This window comes from Helianthus annuus, chromosome 5, assembly GCF_002127325.2.
Source record: "Helianthus annuus cultivar XRQ/B chromosome 5, HanXRQr2.0-SUNRISE, whole genome shotgun sequence".
In the NCBI taxonomy this organism is placed as follows: domain Eukaryota; kingdom Viridiplantae; phylum Streptophyta; class Magnoliopsida; order Asterales; family Asteraceae; genus Helianthus; species Helianthus annuus.
This window is the reverse complement of record NC_035437.2, coordinates 83,853,252-83,862,058: the sequence shown is the minus strand read 5'-3', so window position 1 is coordinate 83,862,058 and position 8,807 is coordinate 83,853,252.

Sequence of the window (8,807 nt, the reverse complement as noted above, 5' to 3'; positions counted from 1 at the left end):
GGATAAGGCCGATTAGCAGTCGAAGGCTGTGAATGTGAGTGGGGTACAGCTGAGGTAGGACAAGTCTGATTGTTGGATGTTGGTTTGGGTGAATTAGAATCGAGTGGGGCAGGTTCGGTTGGGAATGGTCCGGGTGGGGCAGGTTCGGGTGAGGCAGGTTCGGGTGGGGCAGGTTCGGGTGGGAAAGGTTCGGGTAGATGGAAACATATGGTTTGTCCGTGTGGGACGAGGAAGAGGTGTGAAGTGGTTCATGATAAGGGAACACATGTTCATTGAAACGAACATGTTGGGCAATGTAAACCCGTTCGGTGGTAGGGTCAAAGCACCGATAGCCATGGTGAACAGGGCTGTAGCCAAGGAAGCCACGCGGAGTCGATCGAAAATCAATTTTATAACTATTGTACGGACGAAGGTAAGGAAAACATTGGCACCAAAAAACCCGGAGAAAAGAGTAATCCGGCTTACATTTAAAAGTATGTTAAAAGGGTGACTTATTGGAGGAGACACGAGACGGAAGACGATTGATGAGGTAAACGACTGTTTCGAAGACAAAATGCCAAAAACGTTGAGGAAGGTGGGACTGAGCAAGAAGAGTAAGTCCAGTTTCCACAACATGACGATGACGACACTCAACAGTCCCATTTTGTGCACTTGTATGAGGACAAGAGCGTCGATAAATTATGCCAAGATTATTGCGAAACTCCCCCCCCCAATCAGATTCAATACTTTTTAATTTAGTGCCAAATTGCCTTTCTGCCATTTTAATGAAATTTGTTAAAGTATTATAAACATCTGATTTATGAACTAATGGGTAAATCCACATATATCTGGAATGATGATCAACACACAATAAAAAGTAACGATAACCATCAAAAGATAAAGTGGGAGCAGGACCCCAAACATGACAATAAACCAAGTCCAAAAGATTAGCACTATGAAAATTTGAGTTTGACAAAGACAATTTTGAAGAATTGCCCATTTGACAAGAAGTACATAACGAGGATGACAACTTGTTAGAAATGGGAAAAAGACAATGCGAAACAATAGAACGAAAAACTTGAGCAGGAGGATGTCCGAGGCGTTGATGCCAAATATCAGAAGATGCTTTGTAGGCAGTAAAGGCGACTTTGGGAAGAGACTTGAGCTGAGGAAGACGAATGTTATACAACCCCTGTTCACTTGGACCCATTAGGAGGATGGTGCGCGTAGACTCGTCCTTCACAACAAAATAAGAAGCGTGAAATTCAAAGAAAACATTATTATCAATACAAAATTTTTGAACAGATAAGAGATTCTTTTGAAGTTGAGGGACGTGAAGGACATTGGAAAGTATAAGAGTTTTGTTAGGTGAATAAATTTCTGTTGATCCAACATTTAAGATAGGTAGGGATTGACCGTTACCAACAAGGAGGGAATCATTACCATAGTACGCTTCGGAGTTGTCGAGGCTCTCAAAGTCTTTGGCAGAATGATCATTAGCTCCAGTGTCAGGAAGCCAATTAAAACCCCTTTGTGAGCCCGCATCCGAACGATTAGCATAGTTAGCTTGTGGTTTTGAAGACTTATTTGGGCATTGAGATGGTAGATGGCCAATTCCACAGCTGTTGCAGTGACCATACACCATGTTTTGAGTAGAAGCCCAAGTAAATTGAAGTGAACCACCAGTGTCATGGTTGCGAGCAGTGTTACGAGAATTGCCTCGATAAGATCCACGGGAGCCACGACCTCCTCGGTTATTATTGGAAGACCGAGGAGCATAGAAAACTTACGGTTGTTGTTGTTGGGTGGAAGTTGGAGCAACCAGATTCAACTGGTAAGCAAGTTGGGCAGCCATTAGATGGAGATTGCTGAGTTGATTCTGGATAGCCTGCAGATTCGGTTGAGGTGTTTGAGGTGTGGTCGTGGCCACAAAAGCCTACGGGCTGTTTGTTTGGGTTGGTAAAAGCTTTGTAATCATGTAATCATGGTCGCTAAGTGTCACACCCCGGCCGCGTGTAACGTGCAACCGCGGCGGAAACGCCGGGAAGTGTTGTGGACAGAATTAATTGTTTCATAACCATGGAAATCAAAGTTACATTTTATTTATTAAACAAGCGTAATACATTGTCTTAAACACATGTGAAAGTAGGTACGTCAGCATAAAAATGCCTGTGAGATACATAGGTTTTGTGAAAATGGGATTCATGACTTGAGTTTAAAGAAATGTTTAATAACAGTCAGTCATGAACCTTGTAATTTGTCTTGCTTTGTAAACCATTTGAAAAACGATAATATCAGATGATATGTATAGATAAGTGTAAGGTTAAACGAGTAACCAAGTAAAATGAGTTGAATAAGATAAGTTGTTTATAAAAATAATGTCTTGTGAAGAGTATGTTATTTGTGTAAAATGTAATGTATCTAAACTGAAATGACTTAGATAACGCTACGATATGTAATATTATACAAGCATTTATATATAGGAAGTACCAGCGGCGTATCCACCATGTTTGTATCATATTACATACGCCACGTTACTCCAACCATTTACCCAAACCATCCACCATGTAAATTGTTCATGTATAAACCAAATGTCAAGTGTTATTGTGTAAACCATGTCGAAATGTCTATGTTCAATGTAAATCACCAAGTATGTATATCAATGTCAAAATGTTTATGTTTAATGTAGATCATGTAATGTGTACCCAAAATATATCTTGTATGGTAAGTGAGATGTATCAACTAAACCATATGTAAAATGCACAAAACAAGGTGTTGAAGTAAAACATGGTTTAAATCAACGTTATGTTTTGTGGAACAATGCATGCTCTACTGATATTAACATTTATGTGATATTGTGAAATATGCATACATTCAAGCCTTGAGACTGTGGCGATAAACCCTTAAACAAATTAAAGGTTTATCTAACTTATGTATATCGAATTCGGTCATTCCTTCCAATCCAAACAAACCCAGGATTTCAGGAACGAGAGTTGTCAATTCCTATGGTACCACTACCTACTAACGAACGACGTAGCTAATGTTAATGAATGTATTGTTCCATGTTAAACAAACCAAATGTCATAACAAAATGAAGGCATGTGATGTAAACAATTGTACTAAGTATGCACACAATGGGCATAAATAGCATGAGATGTAATGTGAAACAATGTACTTAGTACGCACATAATGGGCATACATAGCATGAAATGTAATGTAAAGCAATGTACTAAGTACGCACACAATGGGCATACATAGCATGAAATGTAATGTAAAGCAATGTACTAAGTACGCACACAATGGGCATACATAGCATGAAATGCAATGTAAAGCAATGTACTAAGTACGCACACAATGGGCATACATAGCATGAAATGTAATGTAAAGCAATGTACTAAGTACGCACACAATGGGCATACATAGCATGAAATGTAATGTAAAGCAATGTACTAAATACGCACACAATGGGCATACATAGCATGAAATGTAATGTAAAGCAATGTACTAAGTACGCACACAATGGGCATACATAGCATGAAATGTAATGAAAACATGTATTATAATGTACTATCGAACATAGCCGGTATATTATGTGAAAACATGGAAAGCATGAAAGTAAAAGGTAGGCACATGTGTTTCACCCCAAAACAGTTTGGAAAACAGTAAACGAGGGGTTCAATGTACTCAACTGAGATTGCTTTGGAGTTCTTGTATAATAACCAGATAATGCTAGAGATCACGGAATATCAAACGGCACCTAATAGGTAGCTATATTAATATACCGGACCAAAATCGGAAGGATCGGATAGTATGCGGGTTCGTAAACCAAACAAGTATGGAGACTCGTGAAATATGGTTTAACAAAGCCTACATACTAAAATGAAACCTAACCTAAGTGCTTGTGACCCATTACGACCCGTTTAGGTAGCTTATGCTACCTTGCGCGTCGTTCGCGTAGAACGCGTCTGGAACGCCTAACATCGTGACCACAAGGTATAACCTCGGAAGGTTATAGCTATGGTCACCTAATGTGTTTGGTCGGATCCTAATGATCGACCAAATGGGTCGGGTTCGAAAGTATAAGCGATGGTTTAGATCGCTTACCTTACGACCCTATATATGTACTAAACTAAAAGTGACGAGCTAAGCATGTTAGAACATGCTTAACTAAGTTTAGAAAACAGGTTTGGCATCAAAACAAACGACTTTGATGCTCACGAGTAGTTTGGTTACGAAATACGCAAGAATGCGCATTTTGGCCGAAACTACGACTCGTCACTGAGCCTAGATAACGTGGTAATCAGTAGGTATAGTCACTACGGACTATAACCATCGTGATCACGCTCACGTTATGAAGTTCCAACGAACTTCGCATCGACCATAAACTGGTCAATGCAGAAATTCAAACATAGTTCGACTTTCAAACTCGAAAAGCGATAAAACAACGAAGGAACACTTACAAAGGGTCCCCGAAAGCTAATCTTGATCAAAGAAACTCAGCTATGAAGCAATACTTCAACTTAGAGCTTTTAGATCAGATTCTTGTGGGTTTTTGCAAGAATGGGGGGGGGGTATTTATAGGAAAAGCATAACCGTTAGGATCGTTTCTCGAATATCGTGCCATGATCTTGTCCATACACTTGTCACAATACTTATGGAGCATCAGTTTTGCCCCTAATTGGCCTGAAGAGGCAAGTGCATTTTGACCTTTCACTAACTTGAAGAGGCAACAACATTTAAAACTGAATCTGCTGTTCTGGGGACGTCTTACGGACTGTAAGCAAAGGTCCATACGGACCGTAAGGACCTTGCAGGTCAGCAACTTTCAAAATTGGCAGTTTTGGTCTCTGCAGCCCCAAAACTTGGTATTTGATACATTATTGACACGTTTAAGCCCCGTTAACCCCATTTCAAAGCTCTAAAATGAAGTTAAAGTATAGGGAACTTAAAATGTGCTCAAAAATATCTTGGATGTCGGTTCGTTTGGCCGTACGGTCGCGATGTTCGGTTAATTACGACGGAATGCGCATAAGCGCGAAGGACGATCTAAATTGCGCGACGAATGGATTTTTCTCATGCCAAACACTAAGGCATAATATTAGGATGCTTACAAAAATTTTTGGATGTCCGGATGTATTCAGAACGTAAGTTATGCGCGAAAGTGCAAACTTGTGCACTTTTGACATTTTTAGCCCCTGAATGATCCAAAAGTTTATTTTAGCATACCAAACCCCTCAAAGCCTATTTCTAAGCTATGTAAAGGATATTTATGGTATGTTTAACTTATGGACATGTTCCGGAATGTTTGTTACAGTTCAAATTGGCATACTTTCGTAGTTTGTCAAGTTTAGTCCCTGTAATCGAATTAACTTGTTTTTGCCATACCAAAGCCTTCAAAACTTATTTCTAAGTTATATAAGGGTTATTTAAGGTATGTTGAGTATATGTTGATGTTCCGTAGTATTTATCGCATTAAACTGAGTACGTTTACGCACCAGTTTGCGTATAATTCTCAAGAAAGCGATGTAGAGTTTGAAATTGAGCAATAGTCAAAACATGAAAAATGTAAAACACAACCAAACAAACATTGGGATCAAATAAAATTGTTTTATTGATAATTGAACTGTTCATAAAGATTACAAGCACAAATGTTACAGTCTCCCCTACTTGTGGAAATTTCGTCCCGAAATTTATTTAGAGGAAACTCGTGGAAAAAGATGCGGATATTTTGCCTTCATTTGATCTTCGCGTTCCCAAGTAAACTCGGGTCCACGTTTAGATTCCCAGCGAACCTTGACCAAAGGAATGCGCTTGCGTTTAAGCCACTTGACTTCACGTTCCATGATTTCTACCGGTTTCTCAACAAATTTCAGTGTTTTATCAACACGAATTTCGTCAAGCGGTATGTGGAGGTTTTCATCAGCTAAACACCTCTTGAGATTGGAGACGTGAAAGGTTGGATGAACATTTCCAAGTTCAGTAGGTAACTCAAGTCTGTAGGCTACCTTACCGATTCTTTCGACGATCTTGAATGGTCCGACGTGTCTAGGTGCAAGTTTTCCTTTCTTTCCGAATTTGATCACACCTTTCCAAGGTGAGACCTTAAGTAATACACGATCACCGACTTGAAAATCCAAGGGCTTGCGTTTTAAGTCCGCGTAACTCTTTTGACGGCTTCTAGCTGTCTGAAGGTTATCACGAACTTTCTTAACCTTATCTGTTGTCTCTAAAATGAGGGAAGGTCCAGTAAGTTGAGCCTCGCCGATCTCATTCCAACAGACTGGTGAACGACATTTTCGACCATAGAGAGCCTCGAAAGGAGCCATGTTGATGCTGGAGTGATAACTGTTCTTGTAGGAGAATTCAATCAACGGAAGATGTGAATCCCAACTACCACCAAAATCGATCACACAAGCTCTAAGCATATCCTCCAGTGTCTGGATTGTTCTTTCAGATTGACCATCCGTTTGTGGATGATAAGCTGTGCTCAGATTAAGTTGAGACCCCATAGCAGATTGCATGGTCCTCCAAAAATGAGAAGTGAAACGAGCATCTCTGTCAGAAATGATGTTCAAAGGAACACCATGTCGAGCTACAATTTCATCCACGTAGATTTGAGCAAGTTTGTCAGCCGAAAAATCCTCACGGATTGGCAAGAAATGCGCTGACTTGGTAAGACGATCAACGACTACCCAGATGGCATCGTGACCTTTCTTTGTGCGCGGGAGTTTAGTAATGAGATCCATAGTAATGTTTTCCCATTTCCAAACTGGGATCTCTGGTTGCTCCAATAATCCGGAAGGACGCTGATGTTCAGCCTTAACCTTAAGACAAGTAAGGCATTTAGATACGTATAAGGTAATGTCTTTCTTCATACCAGGCCACCAATACTGGTTACGAAGATCCTTATACATCTTATATGAGCCAGGATGAATAGAATAACGAGACTTATGGGCTTCATCCATAAGCAAGGTACGAAGATTATCTTGGCTTGGGACCCACAAACGGTCCATGAAGTAATACGATCCATTGTCCTTCAGTTCTAGAGCAGGAGTTATGTGGTAAGGAAATTCCTTATCCATCAAACCTTGTGAAACACAAGATTTTTGAGCCTGAGAAATACAGGCTTGTATATCAGATTGAGCTTGAATTACAGATTGGACACGAACACAATGAAGCTTAGTACGTTCCTTGCGACTCAAAGCATCGACCACGACATTCGCCTTACCAGGATGGTAGCGAATCTCGCAGTCGTAGTCGTTTAGAAGCTCCATCCAGCGTCGTTGCCTCATGTTGAGTTCTTTCTGACTGAAGATATGCTGAAGACTTTTGTGGTCCGTAAAAACCACACATTTTGTACCGTACAAATAGTGTCTCTAGATCTTAAGAGAGAAGACAACTGCACCCAACTCAAGATCATGAGTGGTGTAGTTTTTCTCATGTATCTTCAACTGCCTCGATGCGTATGCTATGACTTTGTTTCTTTGCATCAGGACGCAGCCAAAACCTAGTTTACATGCGTCGCAATAAACGACGAAATCATCATTGCCCTCAGGCAATGTTAGGACAGGCGCGTCGCAAAGCTTTTGTTTCAAAGTCAGAAACGCTTCCTCTTGTCTGACTCCCCAATCAAATGGCTTGTTCTTCTATGTTAGAGCAGTTAGAGGAACTGCAGTCTTTGAGAAGTTTTCTATGAAGCGGCGGTAATAACCCGCCAGACCAAGAAAAGAGTGAACTTCGGTAGGAGTAGTAGGTGTATCCCAATCCTTAATCGCACTGATCTTGGAGGGATCTACATGAATACCTTGTTCGTTGACAATGTGTCCTAAGAATTGAACCTCTTTAAGCCAGAATTCACACTTGGAGAATTTGGCGAAAAGCTGCTCTTTCTTTAGGAGTTCCAACGTAAGACGAAGATGTTGTTCATGATCAGCTCGCGTCTTGGAATAAATTAAAATGTCATCAATGAAAATGATGATGAACTTATCCAAATAAGGCTTGCAGACCCTATTCATTAAGTCCATGAAAACAGCAAGAGCATTAGTCAAACCGAATGGCATGACTGTGAACTCATAATGTCTATAACGAGTGCGGAACGCTGTCTTGGGAATGTCTTCTTCATGCACACGAAGCTGATGATATCCAGATCGTAGATCAATCTTTGAAAAATAAGAAGCGCCTTGCAATTGATCAAAGAGATCATCAATGCGGGGTAGGGGATATCGATTCTTGATGGTGAGCTTGTTAAGCTCACGATAATCGATACACATCCTAAAAGATCCATCCTTCTTCTTGACAAAAAGAACGGGAGCACCCCAAGGTGAAAAGCTAGGACGAATAAAACCTTTGTCAGAGAGCTCCTGAAGCTGCTTAGATAAATCTTGCATCTCAGACGGTGCAAGACGGTATGGAGCTCTGGCAATGGGATTTGCACCAGGTACGAGATCAATACGGAACTCGACTTGGTGTGCTTGAGGTAGACCAGGTAACTCTTCAGGGAAAACCTCAGAATAATCCTGAACGACAGGAATATCTGAAATAGACTTACCATTTCCTCTATCTGCTGTAACATGTGCTAAGAAAGCCACATAGTTCTTCTGTAGATACTTCCGTGCTTTAAAACAAGACATGAGTTTGAGACCACCGGCAGGCTTCTCACCACGAACCTGTAGGATCTCGCCTGTCGACAGCGGCACACGAACAATCTTCTCAGAACAAACTATCTCTGCGCGATGCTTAGATAACCAATCCATACCCACAATAACGTCAAAGTTTCCAAGTTGCATTGGCGTGAGGTCAATAGGAAAAATATGGTCGTTAAGGTTCAA